This window comes from Oncorhynchus gorbuscha, linkage group LG02 (assembly GCF_021184085.1).
Source record: "Oncorhynchus gorbuscha isolate QuinsamMale2020 ecotype Even-year linkage group LG02, OgorEven_v1.0, whole genome shotgun sequence".
Lineage (NCBI taxonomy): Eukaryota > Metazoa > Chordata > Actinopteri > Salmoniformes > Salmonidae > Oncorhynchus > Oncorhynchus gorbuscha.
In genome coordinates this window covers 12,391,692-12,417,452 of record NC_060174.1, presented here as the reverse complement: position 1 = coordinate 12,417,452, position 25,761 = coordinate 12,391,692, and positions in this window count along the sequence as shown.

Sequence of the window (25,761 nt, the reverse complement as noted above, 5' to 3'; positions counted from 1 at the left end):
ATCTGTTCGTTACCCTAGCTAATTCCATACTTTTCCCACTGACACGGTAAAAACAGCTCTACAGGCTTCACTGTCATGGTGCAGTCACTACACAACACTATGCTCATCATGTCTTAGCAGGATCAGATGGTGACAGGTTTTTCCTGCAGGGTTACACAGCCAGTCAGATAATAACAGTCACAGTGGTTATAGAGGGTGCAACAGGTCAGCACCTCAGGAGTAAATGAGGACAATAAGGAGGCCTGCGTCTTATTGCCGTAGCGTACGTGTAGGTATATACGGCAGGACCAAATCGTAAAGATAGGTAGGAGCAAGCCCATGTAATGCTTTGTAGGTTAGCAGTAAAACCTTGAAATCAGCCCAAGCATTAACAGGAAGCCAGTGTAGGGAGGCTAGCACTGGAGTAATATGATCAAATGTTTTGGTTCTAGTCAAGATTTTCGCAGCCTTGTTTAGCACTAATGTAACTGGAGTTTATTTAGTGCTTTATCAGGGTAGCAGGAAAGTAGAGCATTGCAGTAGTCTAACCTAGAAGTGACATAATTATGGATACATTTTTCTGCATAATTTTTGGACAGAAAGTTTCTTATTTTTGAAATGTTACATAGATGGAAAAAAAGCTGTCGTTGAAACAGTCTTGATATGTTCGTCAAAAGAGAGATCAGTGTCCAGAGTAATGCCGAGGTCCTTCACAGTTTTATTTGAGATGACTGTACAAACCGCAAGATTAATTGTCAGATTCTACAGATCTATTTATTTCTTGGGACCTAGGACAAGTATCTCTGTTTTGTCCGAGTTTAAAAGTAAAACATTTGCCGTCATCCACTTCCTTATGTCTGAAACACAGGCTTCAAGGGAGGGCAATTTTGGGGCTTCCAATTTTGGGGCTTCACTAGGTTTCATCGAAATGTACAGCTGTGTATTGTCTGCATAGCAGTGAAAGTTAACATTATGTTTCCGAATGACATCACCGAGAGGTAAAATACATAGTGAAAACAATAGTGGTCCTAAAATGGAACCTAGAGGAAAACTGAAATGTACAGTTGATTTGTCAGAGGACAGACTATCCACAGAGACAAGCTGATATATTTCCGACAGATAAGATCTAAACCAAGCCAGAACTTGTCCTTGTAGACCAATTTGGGTTTCCAATCTTTCCAAAAGAATGTGGTGATCGATGGTATCAAAAGCAGCACTAAGGTCTAGGAGCACGAGGACAGATGCTGAGCCTTCGTCTGACGCCATTTAAAGGTCATTTACCACCTTCACGAGTGCAGTCTCAGTGCTATGCAGTCTCAGTGCTATGCAGTCTAAAACCAGACTGAAGCGTTTCGTATACATTGTTCGTCTTCAGGAAGGCAGTGAGTTGCTGCCAACAGCTTTTTCAAACATTTTTGAGAGGAATGGGAGATTCAATATAGGCCGATAGTTTTTTATATTTTCTGGGTCAAGGTTTGGCTTTTTCAAGAGAGGCTTTATTACTGCCACTTTTAGTGAGTTTGGTACACATCCTGTGTATAGGGAGCCGTTTTTTATGTTCAACAGGAGGGCCAGGCACAGGAAGCAGCTCTTTCAGTAGTTTAGTTGGAATAGGGTCCAGTTTGCCGAATGAAGGTTTAGAGGCCATGACTATTTTCATCAATGTGTCAAGAGATATAGTATTAAAAAATGTGAGTGTCTCCCTTGATCCTTGGTCCTGGTGGTGCTGTGCAGACTCAGGACAAATGAGCTTTGGAGAAATACGCAGATTTAAAGAGGAGTCCGTAATTTGCTTTCTAATGATCATGATCTTTTCGTCAAAGAAGTTCATGAATTTATCAGTGCTGAAGTGAAAGCCATCCTCTCTTGGGGAATGTTGCTTTTTAGTTAGCTTTGCGACAGTATAAAAAATACATTTTGGATTGTTCTTATTCTCCTCAATTAAGTTGGAAAAATAGGATGATCGAGCAGCAGTGAGGGCTCTTCGATACTGCACGGTACTGTCTTTCCAAGCTAATCGGAAGACTTCCAGTTTGGTGTAGTGCCATTTCTGTTCCAAATTTCTGAAAGCTTGCTTCAGGGCCCGGGTATTTTCTGTATACCAGGGAGCTAGTTTCTTATGACAAATGTTTTTTTATGGGTGCGACTGCATCTTGGGTATTACGCAAGGTTACATTTAGTTCCTCAGTTAAGTGGTTAACCGATTGTTGTACTCTGACGTCCTTGGGTAGGTGGAGGGAGTCTGGAAGGGCATCAAGGACTTTTTGGGTTGTCAGAGAGCACGGCTTTTGCACAGCTTTTGATGATCCTTGGTTGGGGTCTGAGCAGATTATTAGTTGCGATTGCAAACATAATAAAATGGTGGTCCGATAGTCCTGGATTATGAGAAAAAACATGAATTTCACAATATTTTTTCCATGGGACAAAACTAGGTCCAGAGTATGACTATGGCAGTGAGTAGGACCGAAGACATGTTGTACAAAACCCATTGAGTCGATGGCTCCAAAAGCCTTTTGGAGTGGGTCTGTGGACTTTTCCATGTGAATGTTAAAGTCACCAAAAATGTTAATATTATCTGCCATGACTACAAGGTCCGATAGGAATTCAGGGAACTCAGTGAGGAATGCTGTATACGGCCCAGGAGGCCTGTAGTAGCTATAAAAAGTTTATTTTTTGGAAAGTTTATTTTTTTGCTATTGTAAATGTTAGCAACACCTCTGTCTGTGCGGGATGCGTGGGGGGTATGGTCAATAGTGTAACCAGGAAGAGAGGCCTCATTTAACACAGTTCATCAGACTTAAGCCATGTTTCAGTCAGGCCAATCACATCAAGATTAAGATCGGTGATTAGTTCATTCACAATAACTGCCATGGAAGTGAGGGATCTAACATTAGTCTAACAAGTAGTCTTATTTTGAGATGTGAGATATCGCAATCTCTTTCAATAAGGCAAACACCGTCATGTTTAGTTTTGCCCAGCCTAGATCGAGGGACAGACACGGTCTCAATGGGGATAGCTGAGCTGACTACACTGACTGTGCTAGTGGCAGACTCCACTAAGCTGGCAGGGTGGCTCACAGCCTGCAGCCTGATCTGCACCCTATCTCATTGTGGAGCTAGAGGAGTTAGAGCCCTGTCTATGTTGGTAGATAAGATGAGAGCACCTCTCCAGCTCGGATGGAGTCTGTCACTCCTTAGCAGGCCAGGCAGGCTTGGTCCTGTTGGTGGTTGAGTCCCAGAAAGAGGGCCAATTATCTACAAATTCTATCTTTTGGGAGGGGCAGAAAACGGTTTTCAACCAGCGATTGAGTTGTGAGACTCTGCTATTGATGATGATGAATGGATACAGACGTGTTAGAATGCCCAGTCATGTTCTTATAATATTAGACATAAATGACTGCAGGTTAAGACCATCCATAGAACATTCTATATACCAGTGAAACTGAATATCATTCACTGAGAAATGTTATTCTTCTGATGGAGGTGTAAAACACAAAAGGTGTATGTTATGGTCTTGTGAAGGCTGGCTGAATTCTGGCAAAGAGTATGTTATTTTATCTCACCATGTCTACAGATGTCCCTACAGATGTCCCTACAGATGTCCCTACAGATGTCCCTACAGATCCCTATTTTTGTTTGCTTGGAAATGCTGATACTGGGGACTGTTATCAGAAAAAAACTGTGTAACCTACTATTTATAGAAATGCATTGCCATTAATTGGAAGTGATGTGTCACTAGATGCATTACAAGGTTAAAGGTATACTGTGCAACTTTCATAAGGTCTGGATGCCTTATATGGAATACTGTACGACAAAAGGAGTCTGTATTGAAAACATGCCCACAACAGGGGAGATACCTATTTAGGCAGTCCCTAGCTGTTGGGCTGCTCAGTCCTGGCCCTGGGGGTCTGCCGTCCTGTGGGTTGTCACTCTGGTCGTGGCCTAACACACCTGAAACCAATTCACAAAGATCTGAAAGCTGAGTGGGGGTGTGTTGGGTTGGGGCGCTGCAGGGCTGTGGACCCCTAGGGACAGGATGGGGTGACCCAGCTGTTTGCAAGTAAAAAAGAGCTCTACAGTACTATGATATGAATTATACTTACATATTAGTCATGTACCAGACACTTATTCTTATTCAGAGCAACTTACATTAGTGAGTACATACATTTGTGTATTATTTTGCACTGGACCCCTATGGGAGTCAAGCCCACAACTCCAGTGCTGCAAGCACTATGCTCTACCAACTGAGGCACGAGGAGGGTGTGGTGAGCTTACTGTTTCTTTGTGTTAATGTGTAGGTGTATGTATGTTTTTATTAAGCTTTTGTTTTCCAAACCTTTCCCTTGAGACATAAAACCAACAAATAGATGGGAAGGAAATTGTGTTAAGGAGAGAGTTGTGTTATTGACAAGACGAGTGAGGGTAGTGCGTGCAGGCGGCTCGGCCTGAAATTTGTAAAGACAATCAAAGTCTTTGTACTTTATTTGTAAGAGTTGTTCATTTGTTAGACTATTGGTTAAAGGTGGAGCACAATATTAATGATTGAATTATCATTGATCTAGTTCAGTCTCATCAATCACTTAAACATATTTAATAACGATCTCTTACCCAGCTTGATGACGGTGGGCATTTTGCTTACTTTTTGTTGTTCCAAATAGAGACGGCTAGAAGGGTCATGGGTCATATTAGACTGTGTAGAAATGAAGGGAATTACCTTTAAATGCCCCTCAAAAAGTTATACCCTCCCCCCACTTCTAAAACCAAAGTTGCACCCCTTGTCAGGATAATGTGATTCGATAATTCAGCAAAGTTAAGGTTTCATCTCCTTGGTGGCAGCTCAGTTGCCACAAGGTTTGGTGTTACAAAGCACTTCATTTGAACAGTGTAGTCTACTCTCACCTGGCCACTAGTCAATGCCCCTCTCCTCTCCTCTGTAGACATGCAATGACTGGTTACAACCCGACTCCAGACCACACACGACTAAGACTATATAGAGGTATCCAACCATCCCCCAGTCTAGCTAGTTACTTTTGAGCTCCTTGTTTACTCACATTCAAGCCAATGCAAAACAAAACTGGTTTTACAAGCAGTGACACATGGCAAGCTCGCTATGTTGGCCCCACAACAATAACCGCCACCCCTCCTCCACATTTGTCACAATATATGATGCAAACAGGGGATGAGATATTTTATTTACCTTGGCAAGTCAAATTCTTATTTTCAATGACAGCCTAGGAACAGTGGGTTAGCTGCCATGTTCAGGGGCAGAACACCAGATATTTACCTCGTCAGCTCTGGGATTCAATCTTGCCACCTTTTGGTTACTAGTCCAACACTCTAACCACTCTGACCCAGCAGGTAGCCTAGATAACAGTGAGTGTTGGGAGTGGGAGAGTACAGTCACACAAAGGTAAAGTTACATGGCTGTGTGAGGTAGGAATGGCTCTTTGTGATATGGATTGGAACACACACTCACACCATCATACACACTGTCTCACCCATATACGGACTCAGAATATACACACAGTCTCTCTTTCATGGTCTCTCTCTCTCTCTCTCTCTCTCTCTCACACTGTCTCGTACGGTCCCCCTCTTCTCTTCTCTTCTCTTCTCTTCTCTTCTCTTCTCTTCTCTTCTCTTCTCTTCTCTTCTCTTCTCTTCTCTTCTCTTCTCTTCTCTTCTTCTTCTCTTCTCCTCTTCTCTCTCTTCTTCTCTTCTCTCTCTCTTCTCTTCTCTTCTCTTCTCTTCTCTTCTCTTCTCTTCTCTTCTCTCTCTCTCTCTTTCTCTTCTCTTCTCTTCTCTTCTCTTCTCTTCTCTTCTCTTCTCTTCTCTCTCTCTCTCTCTCTCTCTCTCTCTCTCTCTCTCTCTCTCTCTCTCTCACACACACACACACACACACACACACACACACACACACACACACACACACACACACACACACACACACACACACACACACACACACACACACACACACACACACACACACACACACACACACACACACACACACAACATCTCCCACACATGCACACTGACAAAGATTGCATGTATGGTGGCTTTAATGGCTCGTCACAGCGAGGCCCTATCTCAGTGGCCAGCACTGCTCTGGCTCAGCACCATTTCCTGCCACTGGCTGCAGGGGGAAAGAAGATTAGCCCGCGGTCCGCAGCAGCCAGTCCAGGCTTTGACTGGTTTGCGTGGACGGCGTGAGAAGAAGGTGGGATAATGCCATTTCATGTCTCTGTTTCAGAGCAGGCTGCTTGGAGCGGTTTGGAGCTCTGGCATGATGCAATGTGACTCTATTGTGACACACTGAAGTTCAGGGGAACCAAAAACCCCGAACCTAAAATAAATTACTAAACATGAAACCCCTGCTTTGGGAGTAAATCATCTCTGTGGGATTGACTGTGGTGTAAAGTACTTAAGTTTCTAAAAAATAAAGTACTACTTAAGTCGTTTTTCTGGGTATATGTACATAACATTCCTATTTATATGTTTGACGACTTTTACTTTACTGCATTTCTAAAGAAAATAATATACTTTTGACTCTATACATTTTCCCAGACACCCAAAAGTACTCATTACATTTCAAATGCTTAGCTGGACAGGAAAACTACCTCTGATCTGGTGGACTCCCTAAAAACAAATCCTTAGTTTGTAAATTATGTTGGAGTGTTGGAGTGTTGGAGTGTTGGAGTGTGCCCCTGGCTATCCGTAAATTATATATATATATTTTAAAGGTTTGTTTTATACAAGGAATGTGAAATAATTTATCCTTTTACTTTTGATACCAAATCGTTTTAGACTTTTACTGAAGTATTATTTTACTGGGTGACTTTCACTTTATTTGAGTCATTTTCCATTAAGGTATCTTTACTTTTATTCAAGTATGACAATTGGGTGCTTTTTCCACCACTAGGGATTGAGGTATAATGTAAAACTCTCAAAAGTTCTTACATTTGGGACTGAATTTGGGACAGTGTTCACTGAGATATGTATGGCATTGCATTTGTTTGATATGTCCTACAGTGCCTACAGGGATGTGGATTTTGTTTCTAGCCTCTGTTGATAATGGCCTTCCTCTGTCATGCAGCCACCTGGTCCCCACTGCCATGCTTGTTCTGAATTCCTCTGAAACAATATGCATGGTGTTTTCCAATACTAAACATTCTGTAAACCATGTAATTACCACCTTGGAAGGGCGTTCTATAGCCCATGTCGATACATACAAATATCTGGGAGTTTGAGTGGATGAGAAATTTAGCTTCACCACCCATGTAGAGAACCTTGTCAGGAAACTCAAGCTGCCTATTGGGTTTTATTACCAGCACAAAGCTTGTTTTTACTTTGCTGCCAGAAAATAGTTGATTCATTGTCATTGTACTTTTATCTCCGTGTTGGACTGTGGTGATACTATTTATGTGCTTCAAGCTCTATACTGAAGACTATTGAGACTTTTGTTTTGTCACCAGTCAGAGACGTCTAACTCACCATAGTGATCTCTACAGTGCTGTCATGTATCACTAGCAACACGCAGGCTCAAACACTGGAACATTGTTATTTAGGAGGACATTTTTTTGGAAAACTACATTTTAAATAGCCTCTCTTCTAGCTTGAAAGGAAAACACATACAAGCTCAGATTTCAATCTTGTTTTTTTGCTAACAGTCATGAGCATGGAAAAGGGTCCTTTTATTACTCAGCCCCCTGGTCTTGGAATTCCCTCCAAGCCAACCTAACTTCAGGACCTGGTGTCCCTGGAGGAGTTCAGAAGGACAAATAGATGAACAGGTTATTGAGACATGTAGCGGTTTCTTTTTGTCACCCGATGTCATTAGTTTGCTTTGCCTTTTACTGCACACACACACACACACACACACACACACACACACACACACACACACACACACACACACACACACACACACACACACACACACACACACACACACACACACACACACACACACACACACACACACACACACACACACACACGCCTGCACACACACACACGCCTGCACACACACGCCTGCACAAACACACACGCCTGCACGCACACACACACACACACACGCCTGCCCACACACACACATCCACTGTTTGTTTGCTGTTGTATTTGTGCTGTTGTCAGTGTCTTCTGTCTGTGTTGTCTGTTTTACATTGTTTATTTTTTATTTTCAATCCCCACCCCCCTACAGAAGGCCTTGTGCCTCTTGCCAGGCCGTCATTGTAAATGAGAATGTGTTCTTAATTAACTTGCCTGGTTAAATAAAGGTGAAATAAACATATTTTAAAATGCCAGGTTCAAAGCCACATACACACAAACACACATACTAAAAACAGCCACGCGAGGGCAGCTCGTACTGTTGTTGTTGGCGTTGGTGTTGTGAGCAAGAGTTTCACAAGCCTCTTATCTGATTTCACTCTGACACGGGATGTCAGGAGCGGATATCCACATTCTCACACCTATTTGTGTCTGTCCCATATGGTTAAAATTGTATTATTTATGACAATACATTACTTTTTGGGACAATACCATACTTCAACAGACTAGTTTAATCCTAACAAAGTGGTCTGAAACTCCTGGTTTGCAGGCCACATAGGCAAGTTACATTATGCTGGCTTGCAAAGTGTTGTATAATTCCTATTGGAATCCAGCCAAAGTTAGGATAGCCAACAATTTGAACTTTTAATCACCAGCAACTGCAGTTAGAATGTTTGTTAAGGTACCAAAACCATCTAAACTAGAACAACCGTTTCAATAATGTTTGAAATAACTCCAACCACTTACAGATTGGATTAGTTTAGAAACAGATAGGTTATTTATTTTTGTGTAGTTTTAAGGTCAATTAATCAATCAATCAATCAATCAATCAATTTGCATGCAGAAACATAGATAGAAAAACAAAATATTCTTTAAAGCAACCTGCAACAAAGAATGCTGGGAAATATGATGAATTTCAACAGAAATGACCTCAACACAGTTGAGTAACAACACCGTACTGTCAGGATTTGGCCAGGGTTGTTCCGGTTTTTGGTCACTAGATGCCCCCATTGTGCCTTTTGACCTTTTGTTTTCCCTTGATCCCCATTTTTATTTGCACCTGTGCCTCGTTTCCCCTGATTGTATTTAAACCCTTTGTTTTCCTCTGTTCTTTGCTCTGTGTTTGTATGTTAGCACCCAGCCCTACTACTCTGAGAACTCTTGTTGATCCCGGTGGACTCTCTTGTGGAATTCTGTTTTTTTGTTCTTGTTTGTTTGTTTTTTGAGTGTCTTTTGAGGCTTTTTGTGCTTTGCCTTCCACCTTGTGGATTTACCTTTTTTGTCTTGGAGGATTACCTTTGTTCTTGTAGGATTCCTTTTGAGGTTGTGGAGTTACATGTTTTCCTGAAGAACTTCACTTTTTACTTCATTAAATACAACATCTCAGGTACTGCTGTGTCTGCCTCATCTTCTGGGTTCTGCCGTCTATTCGTGGCTCAGTTGGTTAAGTGACTGTTTCTCACTCCGGAGACCCGGGTTCGTAACCGGGTCCTGACATGTACAGTGTTGATTCTACTGTGATTCAAATAACACTTCATTTATTATTCACTGCAATTTCATTTCTACTGGTGTTAAACCCTGGTGTTAAACCCTGGTGTTAACCTACTGGTGTTAACCTACTGGTGTTAACCCCACTAGAATCAACAATCATACATTAAATTAACAACACTTTTTATCTCGACATTGTGATTTTATCACCTCCAAATTTGCTGTGTGAGAGGTTTGTGTCCGCTGTGGTTGTCAATCAACGCCTTAATAAAACCTGCGAACCAGACAAAACAGAGTTACAGTACTGAGAAACCTGGAGGGGATACTAGTGAACTATACCATAATAACATTTGACATAGGATCACTACCAGACACACTGACAGATTGATCTGCACTGTACAGTTTGTCCAATAATCTAGGTCTGGGCCAATATTCACAAAGCATCTCAGAACAGAAGTTCTGATCTAGGATCAGTTTTGCCCTTTAGATCAAAATGAATAAGATGGTGAGATGGGGGATCTGAACAGAGGTCAACACTCCTTCTCTGGGACACTGTGAATACCGGCCCTGATACAAAAGAACACATGACTCAAGTGTTTTGGACTATTTTAAACATTTCTTGTTTATTGTGTTACACACATCCCTATGTACCAAAGATGGAACAACTTCATTGCCATGTCTGTTACAAAAGGTAATTAAGGTAATCATGTGTTCTCCTAGTTTGTGTGTGTGTGTGTGTAATGCCTGTGTAAAGTCAAATGTTAAACTTTTTTGTATGCATCATTACATAACACCAATACGTATCCTTTGGCACTTGATTAGATGTATATTAATGAGAAGTTTTTTTTTCTCTCTCAGTCTATTCATTTGTTGTTATGGCATTGGACGGATCCCTCTCCCTCGATCAGCATTAGAATCTCTGTAAGTGTTGTAGGATAAGTCGCACAATGAGCCCATGTAACCACAGGGACAAAGTCATAACAGTCACGCTTAAAGGTAAACATGACTTGCCAACATTCTGACTGAGGTATGGAGTGGTTGTCATTGTTGTCATGCCTCTTTTCTCCCCCTCACCCACCCTCCATCTCCTCAATAACTTGTTTACCGACTGTGGACAAAAAAAAACGAGGGAAAATGCCACTTCTAAAGGCTTCTGGGTTAGAAACAGATCAAAGAAACAAGGTACAAGCAACGGTGAATGTCACAGGACCATATTTTGGTTGTGGTGGGAAACAAGAGTCTGTTTTTGTGACTGGAGGATTTGGTGAGAAAACTCTAGCTTGCTTGTCTCGCAAGTCGTCCTTCGCTAGCTGATTAGCATAGGCGTCTCGGACTTCAAACGCGGTGGCCGACGTTTGAATGGGCCTTCTGGTGGGCTATTGTTGTGGCCACAGGGTGGCCTGGGCACTTGGGGAGAAGTGGGCACACTGACAGACAACACCGGTGTTGTGTCCAAAACGAGTTCCTGTTTACTTGAACCACATACAGTAGAGAGAGAGAGAGAGAGAGAGAGAGAGAGAGAGAGAGAGAGGAGAGAGAGAGAGAGAGAGAGAGAGAGAGAGAGAGAGAGAGAGAGAGAGAGACAGAGAGAGAGAGAGAGAGAGAGAGAGAGGAGAGAGAGAGAGAGAGAGAGAGAGAGAGAGAGAGGGAGAGAGAGAGAGAGAGAGAGAGAGAGAGAGAGAGAGAGAGAGAGAGAGAGAGAGAGAGAGAGAGAGAGAGAGAGAGAGAGAGAGAGAGAGAGAGAGCGTAGGCAGAGAGAGAGAGAGAGTGATGCTGACGCCATTGGGAGTTATTTGGATGTACACTAGTCAGTCAGCTGAAAACACATAATACGATTTTGTTTATTTAAAAAGATTACAATGATCAAGCTTAAAGAACAGTTTTAACTTAATGAAAATGTGTAATCATTCATCCTTCAAGCTACATTTCTATATAACATATTCAGTCAACAAAATTCCAAAAAATGCTTGGTTAAATACAGCCCAATATGGGTTCTTTGGTTACCCAGCACTGGGTAAATATTGAACAGAAACACGCTGGGTCATTGACCAAGCCAGTTGAGTTGAATCAATAACCCAACATGTTGGGTTGTTGGGATTACCCAAACATGGGTTAATATAACCATCAAATTGGGTATTTTTTTAAACTTTCATGTTGGGTTGACTTAGCAGCTGGGCCTTTTTATATATATATATATTTAATTAACCGGGTAGGCCAGTTGAGAACAAGTTCTCATTTACAACTGTGACCTGGCCAAGATAAAGCAAAGCAGTGCGACACAAACAACAGAAAGTGACACATACAGTGTGTGCAAATGTAGTAATTTTAGAGAGGTAGGCAATAAATAGGCAATAGTGGTGAAATAATTACAATTTAGCAATTAAACACTGGAGTGATAGATGTGCAGAAGATGAATGTGCAAGTAGAGATACTGGGGAGCAAAAGAGCAAAAAATAATTAACAATATGGGGATGAGGTAGTTGAGTGGGCTATTTACAAATGGGCTGTATACAGGTGCAATGATCGGTAAGCTGCTCTGACAGCTGATGCTTAAAGTTAGTGAGGGGGTATAAGACTCCAGCTTCAGTGATTTTTGCAATTCATTCCAGTAATTGGCAGCAGAGAACTGGAAGTAAAGGCGGCCAAAGGAAGAGTTGGCTTTGGGGATGACCAGTGAAATATACCTGCTGGAGCGCGTGCAACAGGTGGGTGCTGCTATGGTGACCAGTGAGCTGAGAGAAGGTGGGGCTTTACCTAGCAAAGATTTATAGGTGACCTAGAGCCAGTGGGTTTGGCGTGAATATGAAGCGAGGGCCAGTCAACGAGAGCATACAAGTCGCAGTGGTGGGTAGTATATGGGGCTTAGGTGACAAAACAGATGGCCCTGTGATAGACTGCATCCAATTTGCTGAGTGGAGTGTTGGAGGCTATTTTGTAGATGACATCGCCGAAGTCAAGGATCGGTAGGATAGTCAGTTTTACAAGGGTATATTTGGCAGCATGAGTGAAGGATGCTTTGTTGCAAAATAGGAAGCCGATTATAGATTTAATTTTGGCTTGGAAATGTTTAACGTGAGCCTGGAAGGAGAGTTGACAGTCTAACCAGATACCTAGGTATTTGTGGTTGTGCACATATTCTAAGTCAGAACCATCCAGAGTAGTGATGCTGGATGGGCGTGCAGGTGCATGCAGCTATCGGTTGAAGAGCATGCATTTAGTTTTACTTGCATTTAAGAGCAGTTGGAGGCCACGGAAGGAGTGCTGTATGGCATTGAAGCTCGTCTGGAGGTTTGTTAACACAGTGTCCAAAGAAGAATCAGTAGTATACAGAATGGTGTCGTCTACATAGAGGTGGATCAGAGAATCACCAGCAGCAAGAGTGACATCATTGATGTATACAGAGAAAAGAGTCAGCCAGAGAATTTAATCCTGTGGCACCCCCATTGAGACTGCCAGAGGTCCAGACAACAGGCCCTCCAATTTGACACACTGAACTCTGTCTGAGAAGTTGTTGGTGAACCAGGCGAGGCAGTCATTTGAGAAACCAACACTGTTGATTCTGCCGATAAGAATGCGGTGATTGACAGAGTCAAAAGCCTTGGCCAGGTCGATGAAGACGGCTGCACAGTATTTTCTTTTATCAATAGCGGTTATGATATCGTTTTGGACCTTGAGCGTGGCTGAAGTGCACTCAAGACCAGCTCAGAAACCAGATTGCATAGCAGGGAAGGTACGGTGGGATTCGAAATGGTTGGTGATCTGTTTGTTAACTTGGCTTTTGAATACTTTAGAGAGGCAGGGTAGGATAGATATAGGTCTGTAACCGTTTGGGTCCCTTTGAAGAGGGGGATGACCGTGGCAGCTTTCCAATCTTTAGGGATCTCAGATGAAACGAAAGTGAGGTTGAGCAGGCAAGTAATAGGGGTTGCAACAATTGCGGTGGATCATTTAACCTCTTACCTCCACCCAACACGCAGGCGTCCCATCTAGACATCTGGAAATGCAAATGCGCTACGCTAAATGCTAATAGCACTCGTTAAAACTCAAACGTTCATTAAAACACACATGCAGGGTACTGAATTAAAGCTACACTCGTTGTGAATCCAGCGAACAAGTCAGATTTTTAAAATGCTTTTTGGCGAAAGCATGAGAAGCTATTATCTGATAGCATGCAACACCCCTAAAGTCCCGCAGGGGACGTAAACAAAATAATTAGCATAGTCAGCGCTACACAAAATGCAGAAATAAAATATAAAACATTCATTACCTTTGACCATCTTCTTTGTTGGCACTCCTAGATGTCCCATAAACATCACTATTGGGTCTTTTTTTCGATTAAATCGGTCCATATATAGCCTAGATATCGATCTATGAAGACTCTGTGATCAAGGAAAAAAACAGCGTTTTATAACGCAAGTCATTTTTTAAAATTCAAAAAGTCGACGATAAACTTTCACAAAACACTTCGAAATACTTTTGTAATGCAACTTTAGGTATTAGTAAACGTTAATAATCAATCAAATTGATCACGAGGCGATGTATATTCTATAGCTGTACGTCTTGAAATAATGTCTGGGTAAATCTCAACCAAAATATCCGGTCGGAGACCGGAAGAAATGGGCTGTCTCTTGTCCGTTTGACCAAGAAACAAATCCTAGGCAAATGACAAGACTGTTGACATCGTGTGGAAGCTGTAGGTATTGCAAACTCGGCTCCAGGTAATGTGGTTTCTATTCAACAATACATTCAAGTGGCGCATTGATATATTTTCCAGTTTTCAGTGATCAGATTTTCCTGCGCTTTTCGATGAAACGCACGTTCTGTTATTAAAGTCACAGCCGTGATTTAACCAGTTTTACAACATTTACATTTAAGTCTGAGTGTTTTCTATCCACACATACTAATCAGAAAGAGAGGGTCCAGATTGTCTAGCCCGGGTAATTTGTAGGGTTCCAGATTTTGCAGCTCTTTCAGAACATCAGCTACAGTATCTGGATTTGGGTGAAAGAGAAATGGGGAGGCTTGGCAAGTTGCTGTGGGGGGTGCAGAGCTGTTGGCCGCGGTAAGGGTAGCCCGATGGAAAGCATGGCCAGCCGTAGAAAAATGCTTATTGAAATTCTCTATTATTGTAAATTTATCTCTGGTGACAGTGTTTCCTAGCCTCAGTGCAGTGGGCAGCTGGGAGGAGGTGCTCTTATTCTCAATGGAATTTACAGTGTCCCAGAACTTTTTGGAGTTTGTGCTACAGGATGAACATTTCTGTTAGAAAAAGCTAGCCTTGGCTTAACTAACTGCCTGTGTATATTGGTTCCTAACTTCCCTGAAAAGTTGCATGTCACGGGGGCGTTTCGATGCTAATGCAGTACGCCACAGGATGTTTTTGTGCTGGTCAAGGGAAATCAAGTCTGAAGTGAACCAAGGTCTATATCTGTTCTTAGTTCAATTTTTTTTATTAATGGGGCATGCTTATTTAAGGTGAGGAAAGCATTTTTAAAGAATAACCAGGCATCCTCTACTGACGGAATGAGGTCAATATCCTTCCAGGATACTCGGGCCAGGTCTATTGGAAAGGCCTGCTCGCTGAAGTGTTTTAGGGAGCGTTTGACAGTGATGCGGGATGGTCGTTTGACTGCGGACCCATTACGGACGCAGGTAATGAGGCAGTGGTCGCTGAGATCCTGGTTGAAGACAGCAGAGTTGTATTTAGAGGGCAGGTTGGTTAGGATGATATCTATGAGGGTGCCTGTGTTTACGGATTTAGGGTTGTACCTGGTAGGTTTCATGATAATTTATTTGAGATTGAGGGCATCTAGCTTAGATTGCAGGACGGCCGGTGTGTTAAGCATATTCCAGTTTAGGTCACCTAACAGTACAAACTTTGAAGATAAATGGGGGCAACTAATTCACATATGGTGTCCAGGGCACCGCTGGGGGCTTAAGGGTGTCTATAGCAAGCGGAAATAGTGAGAGACTTATTTATGGAAAGGTGGATTTTTAAAAGTGGAAGCTCGAACCTTTTGGGCACAGACCTGGATAGCCATACAGAACTCTGCAGGCTATCTCTACAGTAAATTGCAACTCCACCCCCTTTGCCAGTTCTGTCTTGACGGAAAATGTTGTAGTTGGGGATGGAAATTTCAAACATTTTGGTGGCCTTCCTAAGCCAGGATTCAGTTACGGCTCGGACATAAGGGTTAGTGGAGTGTGCTAAAACAGTGAGTAAAACAAACTTACGGAGGAGGCTTCTGATGTTGACATGCATGAAACCAAGGCTTTTACGGTTACAGAAGTCAACAAATGATAGCGTCTGGGGAATAGGAGTGGAACTGTGGGCTACAAGGCCTGGGTTAACCTCTACATCACCAGAGGAACAGAGGAGAAGTAGGATAAGGTTATGTCTAAAGGCTAAAAGAACTGGTCGTCTAGTGTGTATGGGACAGAGAATAAAAGGAGCAGATTTCTGGGTGTGGTAGAATAGATTCAATGTACAGACAAGTGTATAGTAGGATGTGAGTACAGTGGAAGTAAACCTAGGAGTTGAGTGACGATGAGAGAGGTTTCGTCTCTGGAGGCACCAATTAAGTCTGGTGAGGTCTGCGTGTGTGTGGAGTAGGACAAAAGAGCTATATAAGACATTTTGAGCTGGATTGAGGGCTCTACGGTGAAATAAAACAATAAGAACTAGCCAAGACAGCAGTAGACAAGGCATATTGACATTAGAGAGAGGCATAACGCAATCACAGGTGTTGATCAGGAGAGCTAAGACAACAACGGATAAATGACGATGAATGTGCAGAGCGGGTCAGTTAGGTTCATACAGGACCTGAGTTCGAGGCTGGGGCCGACAGGTAAAAAAAATGATGTACCGTGTTATTGCAACTGTCCAGGGGGCATCAGCTGTGTAGCCTAATGATCATAGGGTCAAAAGAGCAGTGATAGGTGAGTCAGGGTGCCGTTCAGTAGTCACTACTACGCTAGGCGAGCAGGAGACACAGCTTTCAGAAAAGCTAGCGGGTCCCGGGTATAGTAGATGGTTCTTCGGCGACATCGTAACAGAATAGCCTGTTGAGAACACATCGGGGCGATCACGTTGGCAGTCCAGGCGTAATGGATCGGCGGGGCTCCGTGTCAACAATAAAGTGTCCAGGCCAATTGGCAAAGGAGGTATTGCAGCCCTAGAATTAGCTGGTGGAAGGGCCAAGCTCAAGGATAGCTCAAGGCTCTCTGTTGCTTTCTTCCGGACAGAGGCATTAGCTAACAGTAGCCACTTGTTTGCGCCTAGCTAGCTGCGATGATCCGGTGTAATGATCCAGAGCGGCAGGAATCCGGTGATATGGTAGAGAGAAGCAGTCCGATATGCTCTGGGTTGATATCGCGCTCTGCAGACTGACAGGTGTTGGTGAGCTAAGGCTGGCTGATGACCGAGAAAAAGGTGAAGACCGCTAACCATGGCTAACAAAGACTAGCAGCTAGTTAGCTGGCTAGCTCCTGATGGAAGTTCCAGGTATAAGGAATACAAATAGCAGATCAGTACCACATTGGGTGAGGCGGGTTGCAGGAAAGTATATTTAGTTCGTAGATAGAAAGTGAGATTAAGATATATACAAAAAAGACTGGCTATTTACACGGGATAAGACACGGGAACAAGACAAAGACAAATACACATGTCCTACTGCAACGCCATCTTGGATTTTTGTTTTTTAATGCAATCCTTAGGTTATTATCAGGAGGCGTGGCTTGTCAGGGACATGGCTTTCAGATACATCTTATTAGCCACCCGTGAGAATAAACGTAATTCCTGTTCATCATGTTAAGTTTACATTCTGTAGAAATAAGAAAAAGACTCTTCTTCTAGTCAGATGCACAAAATTATAGCTGATGTTTCGGTCAGTAGACCTTCATCAGAGCAGATATACTTGATATACAAGTTCCACTGACTGAAAGCTCAGCTATAATTAAAAATATATAATAAATTGCATCTGACTAAAAGTGTGCAGATACTTTGTCCTGTTTCTCCAGTTTTGCCTTTTGCCTCCAGGACCTTCACAAATCTGTTTTGGTTGTGGGTAGAGTTAGCATATTATCTACAAGTTTACATTCTGCAAATGTCATCTTTCTTTATAAACATTTGCATTTTACACATTCTTCTAGAATATTACAATTACTTATTACATTATTCACATTTTTCTAAAGTATAGGCTTTCAGGGAACTCATACACTTCTATAAGCCTCATTTTGAAGCTACAAAAATGTAATGTTCAACATTAATAGAACTATACAACAGAACATATGAACAAGAATGACATTTACTTTCATAGGTGGCTAAAAATAACTATCTGAAAGTCACGCTAAACTATGCCTCCAGCCTTCTCATCTGACCAGCTGGGTAATATCTCAATAACCCATACTCAATAACCCATCCTCAATAACCCATCCTCAATAACCCATCCTCAATAACCCATCCTCAATAACCCATCCTCAATAACCCATCCTCAATAACCCATCCTCAATAACCCATCCTCAATAACCCAGCCTCAATAACCCAGCATCAATAACCCAGCATCAATAACCCAGCCTCAATAACCCACCCTCAATAACCCAGCCTCAATAACCCAGCATCAATAACCCAGCATCAATAACCCATCCTCAATAACCCAACATCAATAACCCAGCATCAATAACCCAGCCTCAATAACCCACCCTCAATAACCCAGCCTCAATAACCCAGCATCAATAACCCAGCATCAATAACCCATCCTCAATAACCCAACATCAATAACCCAGCATCAATAACCCAGCATCAATAACCCAGCCTCGATAACCCACCCTCAATAACCCAGCCTCAATAACCCAGCATCAATAACCCAGCCTCAATAACCCACCCTCAATAACCCACCCTCAATAACCCAACATCAATAACCCAACATCAATAACCAAGCATCAATAAACCAGCCTCAATAACCCACCCTCAATAACCCACCCTCAATAACCCAGCATAAATAACCCAACATCAATAACCCAGCATCAATAACCCAGCATCAATAACCCAACTTTTCTCTTTTTAACGGAAGCCTTTCCAACATAATAATACTAATCAGTGAAAATGTGCATGTGTGTCTGCCTCCCTCCCTTTTCCCGCGTTGCCCTACTCCAGGGCTGCTGCCCTGTCAGTCAGGCCAGTGTCCAGGACAGGACAGGCCAGGCAGGGAGTGAGTCAGCAGCAGCAGCGAGGGAGGGTTGACGCGTGTGTCAGAGAGGCGCTCTCCCACATTCCCCTGGCGTCTGGAAGCAGGCCGGCTGCGGAGGGGGTTTGCCTCGTTCTCACGACCTCTCAGGTTCCTGCTCTCATCTGGGAGATATTCATTTCCTGCCAGAAAACAGCCCGAGGGGGGGGGGTGAAGGGAGGGTCTGGCTTCAAAATGAGTCCAGGGCTTGGTACAACAAGCCCTGGGCTTATATCATAAAGCTCTTGCTTGTCTGGGCTGCAATCAAAGACAGCCACAGTGCTGGGCCAAGAGAGAGAGAGAAGGAGAGAGAGAAGGAGAGAGAGGAGAGAAGGAGAGAGAGAAGGAGAGAGAGGGAGAGAAGGAGAGAGAGGGAAGGAGAGAGAGAAAGAGAGAGAGAGGGAAGGAGAGAGAGAAAGAGAGAGAGAGAGAGAGAGAGAGAGAGAGAGAGAGAGAGAGAGAGAGAGAGAGAGAGAGAGAGAGAGAGAGAGAGAGAGAGAGAGAGAGAGAGAGAGAGAGAGAGAGAGAGAGAGAGAGAGAGAGAGAGAGAGAGATCCCACCATATGGTAGCACTTACAGTAGGAGCCAAAGAGGAAGCATAGAGGTTGTTTTTTCCTCTTTCCCTCCCTCCTTGCATGCGCGCGGAGTGTGGGAAACGTTAATGGGCACGCATGGCAGCTAACCCCGCCGGTCGTGTTGTGACATGTGTGGTCAGTCCGGCAGCGCAGGCACTGCCTTGGTAATCAGAGAGCCTAGTAAAGATGTTCTCTAGGGATGGTGGGGTTTGGGGGAGGTGGAGGAAAGGAAAGGAAAGGAAGGGAGGAGGATGAGAGTCGTCTGCTGGGTGTCGTCCGGGTCGCACCACGTGCCTTCCCAGGAGACCTGCATCCAGACCTGCATCCAGCTGTGGCCCTGGGCTAGGACAGGAAATAGGCTGTGTCCCCTAAAACATTGTGGGAACGTTGTGTGTAAGTGTGGGTGGTTGGGGGGGTTACCTCTGGCTCACAGGGGCTGACTCCTCTGCCCTCCCTTCCTCCCTCCCTCTCTCCAAACTCCCCCGTACCTCTCACCCCCTTCGGCCCCTCTAGACGCAAAGGCCTGTCCTGTCCTTTCTAGCGTCCAACAAACACATGGTTTCAATTGCGCAGCCTCGGCCCTGTAAAAGGTGTGATGGAAATTCTAAATAATAGCACTTATCCACACGTTGTGCCTTTTAGCAGATTAGTAATTGCGAACACCTGCAGTGCTGCCTTCAAAGAATGTTGAGTAGCCAGAGGCAGCACTCACCTGGACAGAATGCTACCACATGGCTGTGGCTTGCAGGCAAACAGTGTTGAGTATGTCTTGTTTTTGTTAATTATATTTTATTTATTTATTTAGTCACATGCACAGGTAGTTGCAGTGTACACTGAAATACTTAAGCTCCGAGCCCCAACACTGCAGGTGTGAATGAAACAATAACACAAAAATGATAATAATATATACATATTTACAACTGTGACAATGATAAATAGAAATGTCCATTGGGATGTGGGCAGGGTAATTGTCCGTTGGAGGGGGGGGGTACAATGTAGGGGTGGTAGGAGTAGTGGTGGCTATTCATCATGATACGCTATTCAACTATTCTCTACACTCTCTGACCACACCACTTGAAATAAAAATGTAGACACCGTCATCTTCTGTGGGGAGTGTAGGCCCGTTTAGGATCACATAAGAATTTACTGGTCAATTTAATGTACAGTCGACTGACAACATATCACAGAGGAATAAATTCCATCTACCATGCAGTTTTCTTATATGCTGTGTTATCAAGTCATTCTTAACAATTATAGATGGTACAATCGTTTCAATTTAACACATGAGCAACATTGGGTGAGGCACTTACCATAGAGAGGGGACAGTATCTTCTCCATCAAGTCTCTGCAATGCATTGTGGTCTACCATAGGTTCTCCCTTGTCCTATGAATACAAAACTATTGCCTTTTTACAAGTCTACTGATATGTTATGTTTAAACCAAGGTCGACATTTTGCACAAGATGTAAGGAAAATATCATTATAAACTCAGCAAAAAAAGACACATACTCTCTCTGTCAACTGTGTTTACATTCAGCAAGCTTAACATGTGGAAATATTTGTATGAACATAACAAGATTCAACAACTGAGACATAAACTGAACAAGTTCCACAGACATGTGACTAACAGAAATGGAAAAAATGTGTCCCTGAACAAAGGGGGATCAAAATCAAAAGAAACAGTCAGTATCTGGTGTGGCCACCAGCTGAGTTAATTAAAACAGTGCATCTCCTTCTCATGGACGGCACCAGATTTGCCAGTTCTTGCTGTGAGATGTTACCCCACTTTTCCACCAAGGCACCTGCAAGTTCCCGGACATGTCTGGGGGGAATGGCCCTAACCCTCACCCTCTGATTTAACAGGTCCCAGACGTGCTCAATGGGATTGAGATCCGGGTTCTTCGCTGGCCATGGCAGAACACTGACATTCCTGTCTTGCAGGAAATCACGCACAGAACGAGCAGTATGGCCGGGGAATTGTCATGCTGGAGGGTCATGTCAGGATGAGCCTGCAGGAAGGGTACCACATGAGGGAGGAGGATGTCTTCCCTGTAACGCACAGCGTTGAAATTTCCTGCAATGATGAGTCCGATGATGCTGTGACACACCACCCCAGGCCATGACAAACCCTCCACCTCCAAATCGATCCCACTCTGGAGTACAGGCCTCGGTGTAACGCTCATTCCTTTGACGATAAACGTTAATCCGACCATCACCTCTGGTGAGACAAAACCGCGACTCGTCAGTGAAGAGCGCAATTTGCCAGTCCTGTCTGGTCTGGCGACGGGGGGGTTGTGCCCATAGGCGACGTTGTTGCCGGTGATGTCTGGTGAGGACCTGCCTTACATCAGGCTTACAAGCCCTCAGTCCAGCCTCTCTCAGCCTATTGCGCACAGTCTGAGCACTGATGGAGTGATTGTGCATTCCTGGTGTAACTCGGGCAGTTGTTGTTGCCATCCTGTACCTGTCCCGCAGGTGTGATGTTCAGATGTAACGATCTTGTGCTGGTGTTGTTACACGTGGTCTGCCACTGCGAGGAGGATCAGCTGTCCGTCCTGTCTCCCTGTAGTGCTGTCTTAGGCGTCTCACAGTACAGACATAGCAATTTATTGCCCTGGCCCCATCTGCAGTCCTCATTCCCCTTGCAGCATGCATAAGGCACATTCACGCAGATGTGCAGGGACCCTGGGCATCTATATTTTGGTGTTTTTCAGAATCAGTAGAAAGGCCTCTTTAGTGTCCTAAGTTTTCATAACTGGCCTTAACCTTTATTTAACCAGGTAGGCCAGTTGAGAACAAATTCTCATTTACAACTGTGACCTGGCCAGGATAAAGCTAAGCAGTGCGACAAAAACAACAACACAGAGTTACGCATAAACAAACGTACAGTCAATAACACAATAGAAAAGGACAATAGAAAGATCTATATACAGTGTGTGCAAATGTAGAAGAGTGGGGAGGTAGGCAATAAATAAGACATAGAGGCGAAATAATTACAATTGAGCATTAATACTGGGGTGATAGACGTGCAGATGATGACGTGCAAGTAGAGATACTGGGGTACAAAAGAGCAAGAGTGTAAGTAATAATATGGGGATGAGGTAGTTGGGTGGGCTATTTACAGATTGGCTATGTACAGGTACTGTGATCGGTAAGCTCCTCTGACAGCTGATGCTTAAAGTTAGTGAGGGAGATATAAGACTCCAGCTTCAGTGATTTTTGCAATTCGTTCCAGTCATAGGCAGCAGAGAACTGGAAGGAAAGGCGGCCAAAGTAAGTGTTGGCTTTGGGGATGACCAGTGCAATAGACATGCTGGAGCGCGTGCTACGGGTGGGTGTTGCTATGGTGACCACTAAGCTGAGAGAAGGCGGGGCTTTACCCAGCAAAGGCTTATAGATGACCTGGAGCCAGTGGGTTTGGCGACGGATATGTAGTGAGGGCCAGCCAACGAGAGCATACCAGTGGTGGGTAGTATATGGGGCTTTGGTGACAAAACGGATAGCATGCTGATCTACTACATCCAGTTTGCTGAGTAGAGTGTTGGAGGCTATTTTGTAAATGACATCGCCTTAGTCAAGGATCGGTAGGTTAGTCAGTTTTACAACGGTATGTTTGGCAGCATGAGTGAAGGAGGCTTTGATGCGAAATAGGAAGCCAATTCGAGATTTAATTTTGGATTGGAGATGCTTAATTGCTTACCATCTGTAAACTGTTAGTGTCTTAACGACAATCCACAGGTGCATGTGCAATAATTATTTATGGTTCATTGAACAAGCATGGGAAACAGTGTTTTAACCCTTTACAATGAAGATCTGTGAAGTTATTTTGATTTTTATTAATTATCTTTGAAAGACAGAGTCCTGAAAAAGGGATGCTTCCTTTTTTGCTATATATATTATAACGGCCCACTAGGCATCTGGGTAATATATGGTTGAGGCGTTGATCAATGAGATTTCAATCACCCACTCAAAAAGACAGCCAGAAATTAGTTGAATTTACAATGTGTTTTCACTATGCGTTCAACCATCTAAAAGCACAATGAAATTCCAATGGAAAAACAATGTCCTATTTTTTATTTAGTTGTCGTATAAATGTGTTTTCACAGCGCTTCCAACGATTTAAAAGCACAACAAAGTTCAAATGGGACAGAATGCGTCAGATATTGGGTCAGATATTGGGTCAGATATTTTGTAACTTAATGTGTTATCAATGTGTGTTTTATTTTATAGCACAACCAAATGACCTGGGTTGTAGTTGAGATTACATTAAAAGTACATATATTATAGCAATTGTAGTATATTATAGCAATTGAGAAGATCTCCACAGACCTGTGGCCTCTGCGATCTTGAACATGCACACTGTGTTTGATTATCAAAGCAAGGAAATATCAACATTTGAAGGAGATCTATATTTTGTGACACTGACCTATTCTGGCTTTAATTCCAGTTTGTCTACAAAGTAATAATTGATATGTGGGATGCACGTCTCCATCTCAAACAAAAAGTTTTTAAAAAGGACTAAATCAAATCAAACTTTATATGCACTTTAAATAACGTTATATTGGATTTAGTCCTATTCTTTAAATTAGATTTTTGGTTGATATGGATACTTTAATCCAACATTTTATTTGTTAACTTGAAGATTAAATTTGAAATCAACCAAAGCTTGAAACCCTAGGCCTGTATATGCATTGTCTATTTGTTGAACACTGGGTTGAATTGAAACAATAGCTGTTGATGACTTCGCAAATGCTTTATAGGCCTAAATAGCATCATTTATTAAATATGACTTATAGGGTTACATTTTATTTCTCTGTAAAACCTACGCTTTGGTATGACTTTGACAGCAACAGTGAATCTATTCAGTTATGTCGCTCTGGATAAGAGTGTCTGCTAAATGACTTAAATGTAAATGTAAATGTATTAAGAGATCTCCCAACAATCATTCTCATGATAACATATTGGTAGTAGTAGTCAGTGACAAATAACAAAGCTAAACCTGGCACAGCTTGGTTAAAATCCTGGATGGGAGACCAAAACTGGATGGTGGTGTAGATACTGTAGATGAACTCTCTGGTAGAAGGTGCCATGGCTATTGGTTTTTAAAGATCTGACATTGTTTCAAAGGTAGAAATTCAACATAGGTTTGTCTATATTGAAAATTGGTTACCATGACATAATATTGTGGTTGAAATTTTACCCTCAAAACAGTTTACATTGATTACTATTTTCAAATCCAATGTATTTTCCACGTAGATTCCACGTCACAATATCGTGACAAATTACGTTGTCACAAGTGGCTGATATCTGGCAGTAAGCATTGATCAATACTATCCCAATCAGATTGCACTTCCTTGCGGTGTTGCTAGATGGCGCACGTGACTTCTAAAATCCTTGAACACGCTGTGAAAAGTGAAATGAGCCATCCCTCTCAAACTTCATTTTTAAACTTCAGAAGAGGCTCATGTCAAATTTTCAAACATTTTTACATATTGGCAACAATATCATAATCTGATAGTGGGAGTAAAATATTTTTCTTTGATGACCCACAAGGTATTCGAGGTATGAAGGCCAGTTAAGGCATCAAACAGCGAGAGAGTTATTGATATTAATTATTATTAATACTTATAACTCAAAGCTACTGATAATATTATTGAAGGGCATCTCATGGCCATATTATCTTGATTATGTGATCTGTGAGAAATGTAATTTTATCAAACTGGTATTCCCTTCGGGCCTAAAGGTTATACACTCCATGACCAAAAGTATGTGGACACATGCTTGTCGAACATCTCATTCCAAAATCATGGGAATTGATATGGAGTTGGTCCCCCTTGGCTGTTATAACAGCCTCCACTCTTCTGGGAAGGCTTTCCACTAGATATTGGAACATTGCTGCAGGGACTTGCTTCCATTCAGCCACAAGAGCATTAGTGAGGTTGGGCACAGTTTAAATGCACATTACATTAACTTTTTATTATAAACTGTGATTTTTGTAATGTGTGTTTTTCTTATAGCAGTTTATTTGTTTTAATCTTTTTAATCTTCATCTTGTACTTTTTATGTGTTTTCATTTTGTTTGGTTTTAAATTCTTATTAATTGCTGTGTTCTTTCATTGTTGGATCACAGAGCACAACTGTAAAGTAGACTGTCTCAGCTTGTTTCCCCTGTTTAAATAAAGGTTATGTGCGATTAGGCCTGGCTCACAGTCGGTGTTCCAATTCATCCCAAAAGTGTTTGATGGGGTTGAGGTCAGGGCTCAAGTTCTGTGCAGGCCAGTCAAGTTCTTCCACACCGATCTTGACAAAGCATTTCTGCATGTACCCTGCTTTGTGCATGGGGGCATTGTCATGCTGAAACAGGAAAGGGTCTTCCCCAAACTGTTTCCACATAGTTTGAAGCACAGAATTGTCTAGAATGTAATTGTTTGCTGTAGCTTTAACATTT